Here is an 18999-nt window from a genome sequence, read left to right on the forward strand (position 1 = left end):
TCATATTGCCGTGTTGCTACTGCTTTGCAGGACCCGATAACCCCTTTCACATTGCTCCAATTACCGGGTCTTACCGGCATGAACCTGGTAATTACAGTAGGTGTGATGTGAAAGGGGTATAGGTTGCTTTTTATTTTACCCTTGTATGTCCTATTGTCATGTATTGCTAATTGCACATTTTAACCTGCGTAGTGCACCCAAGATGGCTGCCTCGCCTGGGACTCTCCTGTGTAGAAAGAGCTGTGACTGGTTCTGATAATTTTGCAATGATCTCTCCTAATCCCAATGTGCGTAGGAGGAAGAACCCTTGGCATCGATAACACAAAATGTCTGTCACACATTTGTATTTTATTCATTGTTTCTGTATTCTCTGAAAACCTAAACTTCTGTAATACGTTCATGTTATCTGTAACGTGTCTTGTGCCGAATTGGAGAAAATATTGTAGAAATATAATTCTTCTTTTTCTTCTTCTTCTTCCTTTGATAAATCTTCTTTTTATTTGTATTTATTATTATTATTATTTTATATTTATCAGGAGTTAATAACCCATATATCATATAACCGACTTGCATTATTCACATACAACACATACAAATATAATGTTTCCCTACCAAACCTTGAGCACATATTAGTCGGAGGCATTGATTCATTACTCCATAAGCCCCGCCTATTTGTATGGTCACCTCAGTGATCGAGGTGTAAGCTTACTCCATAAGCCCCTTCCATTTGTATGGTCACCTCAGTGTTCAGGGTGTAAGCCTACTCCATAAGCCCCTACCATTTGTATGGTCACCTCAGTGATCAGGGTGTAAACCTACTCCATACGCCCCTCCCATTTGTATGGTCAACTCAGTGATCAGGGTGTAAGCCTACTCCATAAGCCCCACCCATTTGTATGATCACCTCAGTGATCAGGGTGTAAGCCTACTCCATTTACTTTCCATTACCACCTCTAATCTTATTTACCCACCAGCCCTCACTGCGACCTCCTGACCTTTTGGAGCATTTATTAATATAAATAAAGACAAATTCACACAAAATATATTTAATAAATAAATTCAAACTTTTATTTTAAGTAAAATGTATATATTATTTTTGCTCTGCATTATAAAATAGGGAATACTGGAACAGGATTGTTCCAGAACTCTTACACACTTGTCCTATAAGAGGAACAAGATGGTGGAGTCATCCATCAGCACTCAGGAGAGGAAAAACCCCCTGTGGGGGAAACCTCTGGGGACCCATGGCTGACGGACTGCCCGTCCCTCTAGGCATTAAGAGACTTTGCAGAGTTTGCCCAAACCACCCACCCACTAACCTTATATAACCCGTCATCCCTTCTGTCACCCCAAATCTGTATTTTAACTTTTTTCCCAGATGATGAAGAACGCACCCGATGGCACCGGGGGGCACGCGCATGTCCACAGTAATGGGGGGGAGAGACAAGGTAGGGGAGCGAAAGACAAGGTAGGGGGGCGAGACAGACAAGGTAAAGGGGCGAGACAGACAAGGTAGGGGGTGAGACAGACAAGGTAGGGGGCGAGACAGACAAGGTAGGGGGCGAGAAAGACAAGGTAGGGGGAAAGAGACAAGGTAGCTACATTAGGACTCCATGTAAGAAACAGCCAGAACCCCTTTAGGACTCGTCTCTGGTGCTATAAGGGGTTAGGGCTGCAATGATATATATAGGACAGCTCTAACTCTGTTTCCTATGTCCCCACCGGGTCTGATCTCTATGCACATACACAGACGGCCGTCATGTATGGGCATTAGTCAGTAACCCATTGCCAACAGGCTGCTGGCAACACAGCAGAGGATACAGCGGAGGAGGGGACACCGCTGGTCTTCGCTGGAAAGATACTGTGTGTGATGGTAAATACCAGCGGCATATCCTGTGTATCTCACTGACACTAACACAATATGCTGCCAGAATTTAGTATCACTCTTACATGGAGCCCAAAGTATGATATAACTATAACAACAGTATCAGATAATAACAAAGTAATGGGTACAGCACAATATACATCTCTCACACCTCTGCACATTAATAAGTAGGGATCAGTACGGGGACTTGATGCAGCATAGGACACCTTGTGCCTTGCGACACGTCCTAACCGCTCCATACAGGGTTTATTCAGCGTCTCCAGACACCGCCCTTAGGTGTCCCAGGTACAGTCCTAGTGACTGCTTAGTACTGCCCCCCTAGGTGGGAGATTTGTTTGTATCCAATACTGTCCTGTCGGTCAGGTGATCAGTCATATATTACAGTAGTCGCGCTCCGAGTCTGCCGCCGCATCTCACTAACCTGCCCTTATCTGTCCAGTCACTAACCTTATGTGAGTATGTCCTCCTGCTGGTGAGCTGCGCACTGCCGGAGTCCTGTGAGGTGAATAAGTGAGACAGCCTCAGTACAGCCCTGATCTAGGCAGTCTCCATTATGACATCACTATACCCTTACTGACACCACCTGATTGGCCAGGGCTGGCTGTTTGTGGTTTGAAGCCCATTATGACATTACAGCTCCTTTGTCTTTTGCATGACTGACCTAGGGAAATGTGATTTCACTTCTTACTTTAAATATTACATTCACATCAGAATCTAATTTATTATTTGATGGCAGGATTTCCCTATAAATCTTTGGGAATGTGAGGTTTTATATGAACACAATTTTTACTGTAGTTACATCATAACCCATTCCAGGAGGGACAAGATGCTCTCTTTCTGGACATTCATGTCAGTTGCAGTTGCAGGGCTGCAGCACAGTCCACAATTCAGATAGGGGAGCCCCACCAACTGCCACCCTAAACACCACAGTCTGGACTCACTGGCAGGTGCGGCTCCCCTTTTTGAATTTGGGACATTGGTGCAGTCCCACTTCTGCAACTACTACTGGCAGCAAGTCCAGGAGCAGAGCATTTTGTCCCTCCTGGAATGGGTCATGTTCGGAGGTATGCGGGATCTACTTTTAGTTCACATATTTAGCGGAGATCTACCATTGTCAATGGGCCTGATTCGGAGGTGGCCTATATACTGATATTTAGTTTTGCTATTTTCCGAAAGTACCGGAAACTGCAGACCCGTAAATCTAACTGTATGATGGCGGGCACAGTTGCACATGGCATTGCTGCCAGTAGAGATGGTAACTGTATATTTCTGCAGATATAAATACATAAGAATCAACAACTGCACATACATACAAACATACATACATACATACATACACAAACATACCTACATACATACATACATACATCTCTTATATATTTGGCTACATGTGTCAATCATCCGGACACACCGCCTCCCAGCTGACACATGTAGCCAAATAGCCATACAGCACTACGTCATGGAAAGAAGTGCGTCAGGATCAATTAGCCAACGGCAGCAGGCCGGGGGGGGCATATCCAGCAGGGGGGCGGGGCAGGCGCGGGCACATACATACATTCATACATACATACGTACGTATGTACATACATACATACACAAACATACATACATACATTTATATACATACATACATACATACATATGTTCGCTAGGCTGCTAACATACACAACCTACCGAACAGTCTGTATCACTGGAACCATTACCACAGCCCACAGTTATCACTCCTGAGCTGTCAGCAATCCAAGTGGGATCGTGCCTATATTATATGCAATTCAGAGTTTAACATCTTCCAAATGTAACACGGAATTAATATTGTTTTTCTTATTTATTTTTTTACTTTCGGTCAGTTATGTAATTATTGTCCGTGATTGGAACCTCTGCAGTGTGAATCCTGTTCTACCCCTTTCCCATCGCAAAATGCAGGGTCGCACTGGGACTTTGAAATGGCTCAGTCCCTGGGCAACCCTGCATTCTACTCTGTTCACATCCCCTCAGCGAACTGCCAATATTGCCGGTTCGCTGACCTCACCCAGGGGCGTGGCAGAGCATCATTGGGGGAGGTGGAGGAGGCAATGCTTACTGCTGACGCTGCTCCAAGCACTGCCTCCTCCATTGGTGTGAACAGGAAACGGGTCACTCGACCGGTAAGAACCCTTCTTTTTTACTGGTTCATATTGCCGTGTTGCTACTGCTTTGCAGGACCCGATAACCCCATTTTGTCCCTCCTGGAATGGGTCATGTTCGGAGGTATGCGGGATCTACTTTTAGTTCACATATTTAGCGGAGATCTACCATTGTCAATGGGCCTGATTCGGAGGTGGCCTATATACTGATATTTAGTTTTGCTATTTTCCGAAAGTACCGGAAACTGCAGACCCGTAAATCTAACTGTATGATGGCGGGCACAGTTGCACATGGCATTGCTGCCAGTAGAGATGGTAACTGTATATTTCTGCAGATATAAATACATAAGAATCAACAACTGCACATACATACAAACATACATACATACATACATACACAAACATACCTACATACATAAATACATCTCTTATATATTTGGCTACATGTGTCAATCATCCGGACACACCGCCTCCCAGCTGACACATGTAGCCAAATAGCCATACAGCACTACGTCATGGAAAGAAGTGCGTCAGGATCAATTAGCCAACGGCAGCAGGCCGGGGGGGGCATATCCAGCAGGGGGGCGGGGCAGGCGCGGGCAGCGCACACTCCGGCAGCGCCTACTCCAGAACACGGCCTCGGCTACAGGAAAATGGCCGCCGGCCCCCTGCACTGAGGACACGTGTTCTGGAAGCCGCGGCCAGCGCAGGAAGGCTGGAGGAGGTCCAGCGCGGGCCGCAGACAGGGGCTGGGTAAGCGCTCCCCCCCCCTCCACGCAGGGCTGCCAAGAGAAATCCTGGGCCCCGGTACAACAGCGTCACGGGGCCCCCCCTGGAGTGGCGAGCTACAGAAAAGAGGTGCATACCTCCCAACTTTGGCAGTGGACAAAGGAATATATGTGCGTGCCGCAGGCACACGCCAAAAATTTTTCGTTTTGACGCTGTGAGGGCATGGCCATTGCTGTGTGAACTGCTGGCCATGCCCTCAGCCTCCCCGCCTTATTAGAAGCATGCAGTGTTTAATTCCCACAGGACCGTCCCACAAAAATCGATACACACTGACTATGCCACACCACGTTGCCCCCCACAATAAGGCTTCTAATAAATTATAAATTACCTGCTTGTTGCCAAGGGGGTTAATGTCCGTTGCCAAGGGGGTTAATGTCCGTTGCCAAGGGGGTTAATGTCCGTTGCCAAGGTGGCTAATGTCGGTTACCGAGGGGTTAATATGCATTGCCAGGGGTTATTGCTTGTTGTCAAGAGGAGTTAATGTCTGTTGCCAAGGGTTCTTGCTCATTGCCAAGGGGGGGTTAATGTCTGTTGCCAGGTGTTCTTGCTCGTTGTCAAGGGGTTAATATGCGTTGCCAGGGGTTATTGGATGTTGCCAAGGGGTTATTTTTTGCCAGGGGTAAATGCTCGTTGCCAAGGGGTGTTATTTTCCATTGCCAGTGGTTCTAGCTTGTTGCCAAGGGGTTAATCATACTTGCCTACTTTTGAAAACTAATTTTAGGGAGATTTGAGCTGCTAAAAGAACGCAATGTGTCACTGAGAGGGTGTGTCATGCTCCGCCCAGAGGGCGTGTCTAACTTCACCTATGGGCGCACCTATGGCCACTATGGGGTTTTCCTGCAGTGGCAGAAGAAAACTCTGGAACACTTTGGGCCTGATTCAGTTACGGATGTTGCTTCCTGTAACACTGCACTAAACATGTGAAAGAAAACTTCTGCCTCTTTTGCTGCCTATACATATATAAGTATGCATTACACACATCTACCCCACAACCCTCCCCTCATATTACAGTCAGTATACACCACTATATTACATTACACACATTCCCCCACATTACACCCAGTACATACAGGCTATTATATTACCATACCCTCCAACATGACCCATTCCATTAGGTACGAAATGCTCTGTTCCTGGACTTCCTTGCCAGTGGCAGTTACAGAGGTTGGATTCCAGCACAGTCCAAAATTCAAAGAGGGGGGGGGGGGGGGGGGGCTCACATCAACTGCCAGTGTGTCCAGGACAGTGATGTTTGGAGTGGCATTAGGTGTGACCTCCCCTTTTTGAATATTGGACTGTGCTGCAGCCCCACCTCTGCAACAGGGAAGTCAGGAACAGAGCATTTTGTACCTAATGGAATGGACCATGTTGGAGGGTATGTATTACACCAGGGCTTGGCAAATGTTTAAAAATGTAGGAGCCAGGATGAAAATGTGGGAACTGCAATGCCTATTATACATGCTACACACCCATTACATATTATATCACTTGCTCGATGCCAGGGGTTGCATACTCTTTGCCAGGGGTAACATGCGATTTGCCATAAGGGATTACCCCTCCTCCTCTTCCCTCTCTCTCCCTCCCCACCGCTACAATGCGCGGTAATGACAAACGCTGTGGGGGACAATCCACCTGGCTCCGGCTGTATCAGATAAGGTCCACGGCGTGGCTATTTCAAAACTCAAGGTGGCTTTAGGGCCAATTGGAGCTTGTGGTCTGACAGCTAATCAGGAGCCACCACTGTTGCTCCTGCTTGGCTCCCGAAGTGCGAGCTCCGATTGGTCGCAAGCCATCTCCACACTGCGGACTTGATCTGACATAGCCGGAGCCAGGGGGATTGTCCCCCACTCTGCCCGGCTGTTGCATTGACAGAAACCACCACTCTGCCCAGTGTGATCTGATACCTGGCAAATCTGGTCACCCGCAGGTTCTGGTCCCTATTGCGACCTGGCCCCGGGGTTTGTCGAGCCCTGCATTACGCACAGCTCCCCCATACACACACTGCCACATAACACACATAATATTAAATTATACACAGTACTCCATATTACAACCAGTACACACACACACACACACACACTGCTGTTACATTACACACACACACACCATTATATTAAATTATACACAGCATGCCATCTTACAGCCAGTACACACACACTGCTGTTACATTACACACACACACACACACACACACACACACACACACACCATTATACAGTATTACATTATACACATCCCCCCCACCCCCCAAAAAAAAAAAATCACATTAAAGCCATTAAAACCTCTGTTTTAAATTACACCCAGCCAACTCCTCTCACCCCCCACCCCACATACATACACATTTTCTGCAGCCCCCACTGCCCCAGGAGATACAGCTCTCACCTGGCTGTGTTCTCCCTCCTGTGGTGCAGGGACCCGGCAGTGTAGTGGGGCAGGCAGCTAAAGGCAGACATATAGGAGCTGGAAGAGGCAGGAGCAGGGCTTGTCCCTGACACACGGAGCCGGGCTGCTGCTGCTGTTGCACCGAGTGTGGTGGGCGGGGCCAGCCCCGCAGTGCAGAGCCCTGGCTGTCAGTTTCACTCTCCCCTGCTTCTGCTGATAAGACGCTAGAAGTCATTTTTCACTTCCAGCATCTGACAGGGAGCACAGCCCGGCAGCATTACCAGGAAGTGCAGAGCTGTGCTTCCTGTCAGACGCTAGAGGTGAACTATGACTTCTAGCGTCTGTCTTTCATTCTCTGTGACACTGCACTATATGCAGGGGAAGGGAAAGGCAGGGGCAGCCGCAGATGACAAGCGGGTGGCCGGACACATGGGCGGGTGGTCGGGTGGGCGGACACTAGTCCTCCCGCAGCCCCAACAATTTATTTTTTTAAAGTGTGTCTCTGGACCCGGGCCCCCCTGGCAGGCCCGGGCCCAGGTAAAATGTACCCGCCCCCCCTGCCTCTCGGCGGCTCTGCCTCCACGCTCCCCCCAGCAATATCTAGCACTGTGGGGGCATATCTCCCCCCCTCCCCCCAGCAATATCTGCCACTGTGGGGGCATATCTGGCACTGTGGGGGCATATGTGTCTGGCACTGTGGGGGCATATGTGTCTCTGGCACTGTGGGGGAATATCTGGCACTGTGGGGGAATATGTGTCTGCCACTGTGGGGGCATATCTGGCACTGTGGAGGCATATGTGTATCTGGCACTGTGGGGGCATATGTGTCTGGCACTGTGGGGGCATATGTGTCTCTGGCACTTTGGGGGCATATGTGTCTCTGGCACTGTGGGGGCATATGTGTCTCTGGCACTGTGGGGGCATATCTGGCACTGTGGAGGCATATGTGTATTTGGCACTGTGGCGGAATATCTGGCACTGTGGCGGAATATCTGGCACTGTGGGGGCATATCTGCCAGTGTGGGGCCATATGTGTGACGGAATATCTCACACTGTCGGGGCATATCTGGCACTGTGGACATCACATTGTGCGGTGTAATGGGCATCATGGTATGGGGCGTAATGGGCATTATGGTGTGGGCAGCATTGGGTAATTGCCATCACAGTATGGGGTGTAATGGGCATCAAGGTGTTCGACATAATGTGTCATTAGCATCACAGTGTGCTCTCATTTTAATGGGGCGTAGCTCCCTACGACGGTGTGAAGAGCGCCCGTAGGGGGAAATTTATGTACCTGCACTGTGGGGGCATTTATGTATGTGGAAGTCTGTTGCCATAATTTGAATATTGGAGACAACTATGCTCCATAATATAAATTGGTATTATTTTGTGGCCACACCCCTTCCCCATGAAGCCACTCCTCTATATTTTTGGCTTGAGCACCCACCAGCAAAAACATAAATCAGCACCTATGGTTGTAAGCACATCATGCTTATTGATTAACATCCAGGCCTGTTGCCCCTTGTAAACCCTGTACCTCCCTGTTTCCATGCTTTAAACCCTACCTTTTGGGCAACTACCTTCTCTGGCTACTGATCCATAGCTCTCCCGCCTTCTCCAGCTGAGGATTCCAACCTCTCAGTTTCAACTTCCTCTTGCGTCTAACCAAGGCACTCACACAACTGCCTTCTGCTGGTTATTGCTGGTTTTTGGGTAGTATTTTCCAGACTGAGGGCCATATGTACTAAATTTAAAAAGTGATAACAAGGAGAGAGATAAACCAACAGCTAATCAGCTTGGTAGGAGCTGATTGGTTGGTGGTTTCTCACCCTCCATTTTATCAGTTTTTAGGCTTAGAACATCTCGCCCTCAATCTCTCTCTACATACATTTATTTGGTCTGTATTCTTCTTGTGACTGTGGGCCTGATTCAGACCTGTTAGCAAGACTGCAGGTGGTCAAAACCATGATGCACTGCAGGAGGGGCAGATGTAACATGTGCAGAGAGAGTTAGATTTTGGTGGAGTGTGTTCAAACTGAAATATAAATTGCAGTGTAAGAATAAAGCAGCCATTATTTACCCTGCACAGACACAAAATGATTCACCCAAATCTAACTCTAAACATGTTACATCTGCCCACCTGCAGTGCCGCATGGTTTTGTCCAACTGCAAAAATTGCAGCCTTGCTAACAGGTGTGAATCAGGCTCTGTGTTTTTGTTAGCACTACTTCACTTGTAGGGCATGCTGCTTGTAATTGTGTTTGCATTGGCATACAGTGCCACTTCTCTTGTATGTTACTTGTAATTCTGTTTGTATTGGTGTGCAGTGCTACATCTCTTGTCATCTATGCTCTTTGTATTTCTTCTACCCCTTTCAGACTGCAAAATGCAGGGTCACACCGGGACTTTGAAACGATTCAGTCCCGGTGCGACCCTGCATTTTGTTCTGTTCAGATTACTTCAGCAAACCGGCAATATTGACGGTTCTCTGACGTCATCCGGGGGAGCGGCAGAGCGGCGGAGCTTCATCTGGGGCAAGGGGGGAGGCAGCAATTTGAGCTGGCGCTGCTCCAAGCACTGCCTCCTGCATTGGTGTGAATAGGAAACAGGTCACTGGACCCGGATAACCTGTTCACACTGCAAAGCAACACGGCAAGGAACCGGTAAGAATCCTTCTTTTTTACCGGTTCGTATTGCCGTGTTGCTACCGGTTTGCGGACCCGGTAACCCCTTTCACATCGCACCAGGTCCCGGTCGAACTGGCAAGAAATTGTCATGAACCTGGTAATTAGGTGCAATGTGAAAGGGGTATTAAAATGTTTGGTACACAGTGCCACTTCTCTTGCCCTATATGATACCTTCAGTTGTGTTTGTATTGGTACACAGTGCCACTTCTCTTGCCCTGTCTTGCAGACAACCAAAGTCTCACACACAACCCCATTCCAGACAGCCCTACAGCATACCTCCCAACATGACCCTCTCCAGGGGGGACAGAATGCTTTGTTCCTGGACTTCTCTCTTAATGTATGATTGCCATCACCTGGTATCAATTTACCTGTTCAACATGCTGATGGCAATCATAAATCAAGAGGGAAGTCCAGGAGCAGAGCATTGTGTCTCTCCTTTAGAGGGTTATGTTGGGAGGTATGCTACAGCCTCCCACACAACCCCATTCCAGACAGTCCTACAGCCTCACACTCAACCCCATTCCAGACAGCCCTACAGTCTCACACACATCCCCATTCCAGACAGCCCTACAGCCTCACACACACAACCCCATTACAGACAGCCCTACTGCCTCACACATAACCCCATTCCAGACAGCCCTACTGCCTCACACACAACCCCATTCCAGACAGCCCTACTGCTTCACACACATCCCCATTCCAGACAGCCCTACTGCCTCACAAACAACCCTATTCCAGACAGCCCTACAGTCTCACAAACAACCCCATTCCAGACAGCCCTACAGTCTCACAGACATCCCCATTCCAGACAGCCCTACAGCCTCACACACACACAACCCCATTCCAGACAGCCCTACTGCCTCACACACATCCCCATTCCAGACAGCCCTACTGCCTCACACACAACCCCATTCCAGACAGCCCTACTGCCTCACAAATAACCCCATTGTAGACAGCCCTACAACCTCACACACATCCCCATTCCAGACAGCCCTACTGCCTCAAAAAACAACCCCATTCTAGACAGCCCCACTGCCTCACAATCAACCCCATTCCAGACAGCCCTACAGCCTCACACACATCCCCATTCTAGACAGCCCTACAACCTCACACACATCCCCATTCCAGACAGCCCTACTACCTCACACACATCCCCATTCCAGACAGCCCCAATGCCTCACAATCAATCCCATTCCAGACAGCCCTAATGCCTCATACACATCCCCATTCCAGACAGCCCTACTGCCTCACACATATCCCCATTCCAGACAGCCCTACAGTATCACGCACATCCCCATTCCAGACAGCCCCACTGCCTCATACACATCCCCATTCCAGACAGCTCTACTGCCTCACACACATCCCCATTCCAGACAGCCCTACTGCCTCACACACATCCCCATTCCAGACAGCCCTACTGCCTCACACATATCCCCATTCCAGACAGCCCTACAGTATCACTCACATCCCCATTCCAGACAGCCCTACTGCCTCACACACATCCCCATTCCAGACAGCCCTACAGCCTCACACACATCCCAATTCCAGAGAGTCCTACAGTCTCACACACATCCCCATTCCAGACAGCCGTACAGCCTCACACACATTTCCCATTCCAGACAGCCCAACAGTCTTACACACAACCCCATTCCAGACAGTCCTACTGCCTCACACACAACCCCATTCCAGACAGCTCTACTGCCACACACACATCCCCATTCCAGACAGCCCCAATGCCTCACAATCAATCCCATTCCAGACAGCCCTACTGCCTCACACATATCCCCATTCCAGACAGCCCTACAGTATCACTCACATCCCCATTCCAGACAGCCCTACTGCCTCACACACATACCCATTCCAGACAGCCCTACAGCCTCACACACATCCCCATTCCAGACAGCCGTACAGCCTCACACACATTTCCCATTCAAGACAGCCCAACAGTCTTACACACAACCCCATTCCAGACAGTCCTACTGCCTCACACACAACCCCATTCCAGACAGCCCTACTACCTCACACACATCCCCATTCCAGACAGCCCCAATGCCTCACAATCAATCCCATTCCAGACAGCCCTACTGCCTCACACACATCCCCATTCCAGACAGCCCTACTGCCTCACACATATCCCCATTCCAGACAGCCCTACAGTATCATGCACATCCCCATTCCAGACAGCCCTACTGCCTCACACACATCCCCATTCCAAACAGCCCTACTGCCTCACACACATCCCCATTCCAGACAGCCCTACTGCCTCACACATATCCCCATTCCAGACAGCCCTACTGCCTCACACACATCCCCATTCCAAACAGCCCTACTGCCTCACACACATCCCCATTCCAGACAGCCCTACTGCCTCACACATATCCCCATTCCAGACAGCCCTACTGCCTCACACACATCCCCATTCCAGACAGCCCTACTGCCTCACACACATCCCCATTCCAGACAGCCCTACTGCCTCACACATATCCCCATTCCAGACAGCCCTACAGTATCACTCACATCCCCATTCCAGACAGCCCTACTGCCTCACACACATCCCCATTCCAGACAGCCCTACTGCCTCACACACATCCCCATTCAAGACAGCCCAACAGTCTTACACACAACCCCATTCCAGACAGTCCTACTGCCTCACACACAACCCCATTCCAGACAGCTCTACTGCCACACACACATCCCCATTCCAGACAGCCCCAATGCCTCACAATCAATCCCATTCCAGACAGCCCTACTGCCTCACACATATCCCCATTCCAGACAGCCCTACAGTATCACTCACATCCCCATTCCAGACAGCCCTACTGCCTCACACACATCCCCATTCCAGACAGCCCTACAGCCTCACACACATCCCCATTCCAGAGAGTCCTACAGTCTCACACACATCCCCATTCCAGACAGCCGTACAGCCTCACACACATTTCCCATTCAAGACAGCCCAACAGTCTTACACACAACCCCATTCTAGACAGTCCTACTGCCTCACACACATCCCCATTCCAGAGAGTCCTACAGTCTCACACACATCCCCATTCCAGACAGCCGTACAGCCTCACACACATTTCCCATTCAAGACAGCCCAACAGTCTTACACACAACCCCATTCCAGACAGCCCTACTACCTCACACACATCCCCCTTCCAGACAGCCCCAATGCCTCACAATCAATCCCATTCCAGACAGCCCTACTGCCTCACACACATCCCCATTCCAGACAGCCCTACTGCCTCACACATATCCCCATTCCAGACAGCCGTACAGCCTCACACACATTTCCCATTCAAGACAGCCCAACAGTCTTACACACAACCCCATTCCAGACAGTCCTACTGCCTCACACACATCCCCATTCCAGAGAGTCCTACAGTCTCACACACATCCCCATTCCAGACAGCCGTACAGCCTCACACACATTTTCCATTCAAGACAGCCCAACAGTCTTACACACAACCCCATTCCAGACAGCTCTACTGCCACACACACATCCCCATTCCAGACAGCCCCAATGCCTCACAATCAATCCCATTCCAGACAGCCCTACTGCCTCACACATATCCCCATTCCAGACAGCCCTACAGTATCACTCACATCCCCATTCCAGACAGCCCTACTGCCTCACACACATCCCCATTCCAGACAGCCCTACAGCCTCACACACATCCCCATTCCAGAGAGCCCTACAGTCTCACACACATCCTCATTCCAGACAGCCGTACAGCCTCACACACATTTCCCATTCAAGACAGCCCAACAGTCTTACACACAACCCCATTCCAGACAGTCCTACTGCCTCACACACATCCCCATTCCAGAGAGTCCTACAGTCTCACACACATCCCCATTCCAGACAGCCCTACTGCCTCACACACATTTCCCATTCAAGACAGCCCAACAGTCTTACACACAACCCCATTCCAGACAGCCCTACTACCTCACACACATCCCCCTTCCAGACAGCCCCAATGCCTCACAATCAATCCCATTCCAGACAGCCCTACTGCCTCACACACATCCCCATTCCAGACAGCCCTACTGCCTCACACATATCCCCATTCCAGACAGCCCTACAGTATCATGCACATCCCCATTCCAGACAGCCCTACTGCCTCACACACATCCCCATTCCAAACAGCCCTACTGCCTCACACACATCCCCATTCCAGACAGCCCTACTGCCTCACACATATACCCATTCCAGACAGCCCTACTGCCTCACACACATCCCCATTCCAAACAGCCCTACTGCCTCACACATATCCCCATTCCAGACAGCCCTACAGTATCACTCACATCCCCATTCCAGACAGCCCTACAGTCTCACACACATCCCCATTCCAGACAGCCGTACAGCCTCACACACATTTCCCATTCAAGACAGCCCAACAGTCTTACACACAACCCCATTCCAGACAGTCCTACTGCCTCACACACAACCCCATTCCAGACAGCTCTACTGCCACACACACATCCCCATTCCAGACAGCCCCAATGCCTCACAATCAATCCCATTCCAGACAGCCCTACTGCCTCACACACATCCCCATTCCAGACAGCCCTACAGTACTGTATCATGCACATCCCCATTCCAGACAGCCCTACTGCATCACACACATCCCCATTCCAAACAGCCCTACTGCCTCACACACATCCCCATTCCAGACAGCCCTACTGCCTCACACATATCCCCATTCCAGACAGCCCTACTGCCTCACACACATCCCCATTCCAAACAGCCCTACTGCCTCACACACATCCCCATTCCAGACAGCCCTACTGCCTCACACACATCCCCATTCCAGACAGCCCTACTGCCTCACACATATCCCCATTCCAGACAGCCCTACAGTATCATGCACATCCCCATTCCAGACAGCCCCACTGCCTCACACACATCCCCATTCCAGACAGCCCTACTGCCTCACACACATCCCCATTCCAAACAGCCCTACTGCCTCACACACATCCCCATTCCAGACAGTCCTACTGCCTCACACACAACCCCATTCCAGACAGCTCTACTGCCTCACACATATCCCCATTCCAGAGAGTCCTACAGTCTCACACACATCCCCATTCCAGACAGCCCTACAGCCTCACACACACATCCCCAGGCTTACTCAAAATTGCACAGACAGGAAAACTCATTCAGTGATTCGTGAATTGCGCATGGATTTGCAAGGGGATAGCAGTCTGCGATAATTTTGCAATTAATTTGCAGAGGGCGTTTTTTTTTTCCCCCCCAGTCTGGGCAGCGGAGGCTAACTACTCGCAGCCCACTCCAACTTTTCAGATCAGCGATCAGGTCTGAATCAGGCCCATCATCACACAATAACAGAAACTCACAAAATAGCACACACAAGTCCTTCGCATATTCTTTCATTATGTAGCCATTCAGGAAGTTAATATTCAACAAGAAGTCGATATTTTGAAAGTTGACTCTGACATAATGTCGACAGTGTGGCTGCCAACAGCCATGATTTTGAGGTAAAAAGTCAAGGTTAGGCTACAATTAGGGTTAGAGTAATAGTGTGTACAGACGGTAAGATTTGGCTTCCGATGTTCCCGATACAGGGAACATCGGAAGCCAAATTGCATGCAAATCCCAGGCTTTTTTAGGGCTTGCGAGCCCGATGCGCTGCCGATGCGCGCTCCCGTGTGAACGCATATCGGCAGCCAGATAGAGAGTGCAGGCAAGACTATGGGCAGTATTCAATGAAAATATTCACGGCGTGCAGCGAATCCTGTTTAGGATTCGCTGCACAGTCTCCGTGTTCCGGAGCCTCGCTGTCCCCCTATTCAACGTCGCTGGGGCTCGCTGCCCCTGACGGCGAGTGTGAACCCCTGCGGCGGACGCCGCAGGGAGCCTGAGGACGGTGGCAGGCAGGGAGATGGAAGTCTTCCTGTCTGCCCCAGAACGTATGTGGGGGGGAGGTGGGCTCCCCGGGAGCCAGGCAACACAGGCTGACCCCAGGAGAGCCAGCAGGGGACCAGGTATTCACTGCACCCGATCGTGTATATGTAATGATCGGGAGCAGTGAATATATGAATATCTAATGAGCGGCTCTCAGCTCCCGGCCCCCTGCTGGCTGCTCTGTGTAAAAAAAATTTTTTTATTAATTAAATATATATTCATGTGCTATAAGCACATGAATAAAAATAGCATGCCCCTTCACAGAATAAAATTCCTGATTTTTTGACACCAAATGTAAAACAACAACATCTTTATTTTAAAAGTTCACTTTCCACTTCACCATGAAAAGATGGCGAATTGCTACACGACGACACACAGCAAAAATCACTTAGAAAGACAGCGAGAAGTGCATGTTGAATAGGGTGATTTGCTTTCTGACCCAAAAAATCACCTTCCAACGCGAAAATAGCACAAATTGAATACTCATTGAACACTGCCCTATATAGTGCAGATCTGCACTATATAGTCTAAATTGTGCCCCTCTAGCATGCCGTGAGATGCGAGTCCCAATGCGATCTGATCGCATCGGGACTCGCATCTCACGGCAGTATCTGCCGTGTGTACACACCTTTATAGTCAGTGGTGGCAGCTAAGGTGGGGCTGCAACCACTGTTCTAAATCAGGGTTGCCGACCCTCCCGGAATGGCCGGGAGGATCCCGAAAATCGGGTCTTCCTCCCGGCCCCCCGGAAAGGTGGCCAAACCTCCTGGATTCCGGGGGACCCCACACCACCCCCCGATTGCGGCGTCTTACCCCATACATTTGGATTTAAAAGCGTCAATTTGCGGGTCTCAGAGGAGGGGGCGGAGCTAAAATGTCCACAATCGCGTCATTTTTGCCCAGCTCCCCTCTACGGAGATCCATGAATTGGGGTTTCTTACCATCATGGGGGCGGGGCTTAATAATGTAAAGCTCAAGCCCCGCCCCCCGAACTGCAGCTGGAAATCTCCTCTCCGGGAGACAGAAAAAGTCGGCAACCCTGTTCTAAATTCAAATACCAACTGCCATTGAGTCAATTTGGTATGGCAGTTAGTGTTTCTCCCCTTTTTGAATTTTTGAACTGTGTTGCAGCCCAACCTCTGGAGCCGCCACTGGTTATAGTTTATTTTAATTACCTTTGTCGACACCCGGACACATTCATTATTTATTTATTTACATTTTTTTCTACATAGCGCAGCAAATTCCGTTGCATATAATGGCGATTTCCAAATAATGTTAGTGTCGACATGTTAAATGGCAACATACTGAACATGTGAACATGTAGGCCATGCCGACATCACAGTGCTGACATTTTCTTAATGTAGACATGATATAACAAACCCATACCGTCCCATATTACCACACACAGCCTCCTCCTTTTTTCCAAAACAGGCTCCCATCCTACAATCTCTCGTCAATCACAGAGTTACGGCCCCACAGACAAACAAATGCAAGTTTCTCATGTCTTAAAGTGAATGATAGTGTTCACAGATAAGAAGGAGAAATATATATACATTCCTCTGTCTTCTGGGCAAAACCGAGGCTTTGTTGCTACATGCGTCTTTTTGGCTACATAAGGCATTTCATTCTGTATACGTGTGTGTGTGCATGCGTGTGCGCGCGCACAGAATGTGTGCATATGTGTGTGTGAATGTGTTCCCCTTTTACAAACTTAAGGCAGGGGAGGGCAATAAGCATCCCACCAGCTGTTGATGAAGTACACATCCCAGCATTCCTTGCCTTAGAGTTGCTATTTGGCCATGCTGAAACTGATGCAAGGCATGCTGGGATGTGTAGTTCATCAACAGCTGGAGGGCCACTAATTGCCCACCCCAGACTTAAGGCATTATGGGCTATTCCGAAATGAGCATCTGCAGAGATTTGGCTGATTTCAAATGGACCCAAAGGCCAAGGATAGGGATTGTGCACATGCGACAGTGATGGCCGCTTTCATAAGTCGATGTATTGGGTCTGTATACAATAGGTCCCCTCTGAATCTAGGTGAGCATGCAATGCAACCTCAGACCCTTATGGAGTCATTTTTTACACTTCATAAAAAGGATTGTGAAGTTGAGCAATAAGTCCTTTACTAGTTACTAGTAATGACATTTTTTTTTATTGTTTCCTTAAAACATAGCTGCTGGTATTGGGCCTAATTCAGACCTGATCACAGGCAAATTTGTTTTCCAAATGGGCAAAAGCATGTGCACTGCAGGTGGGGCAAATGTAACATTGCGCACGCACATTGCGGCACCTACACATGTACAGTTGATCAATAAACGGCTGCCATGCAACTTCCTGGCCATGCTATCTTGTCTGAATTACCCCTATTGTGTAGTGTTTATGCCTTTACCAGAGTCCAAAAGGTGGCACATAAACAGGCAATTTAATAAACTATCTCATGAAAAGTTTGTGGTGTTTGCTGCCCTCTAGTGGCTTATGATCTCATATAGCACTCAGCCAAAATTGTGTATGAATTGCAGAAGAGGAACCTGTTCTGTGTGCCTAATACAGACTGGAATACAAAGCAATTTTTGGGTACTTGTTTCCTAGCACGGCGCCCCCGATTTCCATCGCAGTGCATTGCATCGCATCACATCGCATGCAATATAGCGGCATGCGATGCATGCGATGCGATTTTTAATTGTACAAGCACCCTGATGGGTGCTTACAGTTACAATGTTAAATGCACCCCCATTGTCAACGCCACCCCCACTATCAACGCCAACCCGAAGCGTGGCGAGCCACCGAGCCCGTAGCGTGGCGAGCACAGCGAGCCCCGCGAGGGGACGTGGACTACTTAACATGTATTCCACGTCCCCTCGCAGGGCTTGCTGCGCTCGCCACACTTCGGGCTCGGTGGCTCGCGGCACTTGCCACACTATCTAAAATCAACTCCACGCCGACGTGGATAGTGGGGGTATGAAAAGGTCGGAGGACGCGTACCGCCGCCCCTCGCGGCCTCGTTGCGCTCGCCATGCTTCGGGTTGGCGTTGATAGTGGGGGTGGCGTTGACAATGGGGGTGCATTTAACACTGTAAGCACCCATCAGAGTGGTTGTACAATTAAAAATCGCATTGCATCGCATCGCATGCCATTTGCTGGCATGCGATGCTATGCAATATTTAATTGTACATTCCGGGTCATTTACCCGAAGATAGCATC

General features: G+C 49.3%; 1 long non-coding RNA gene across 1 annotated transcript; it reads right to left on the reverse strand.

The window, feature by feature from the left end:
* Positions 1-1041: 1041 nt before the first annotated feature.
* On the reverse strand, positions 1042-7441 carry LOC146062743 (uncharacterized). The gene is made up of 2 exons (XR_014471496.1): positions 7180-7441; positions 1042-2380 (listed from the first exon to the last, which is right to left on the reverse strand). It is a non-coding gene; the product is annotated as an uncharacterized LOC146062743 (long non-coding RNA).
* Between the last annotated feature and the right edge of the window lie 11558 nt (positions 7442-18999).

This window comes from Crinia signifera, chromosome 3, assembly GCF_055691185.1.
Source record: "Crinia signifera chromosome 3, ASM5569118v1, whole genome shotgun sequence".
In the NCBI taxonomy this organism is placed as follows: domain Eukaryota; kingdom Metazoa; phylum Chordata; class Amphibia; order Anura; family Myobatrachidae; genus Crinia; species Crinia signifera.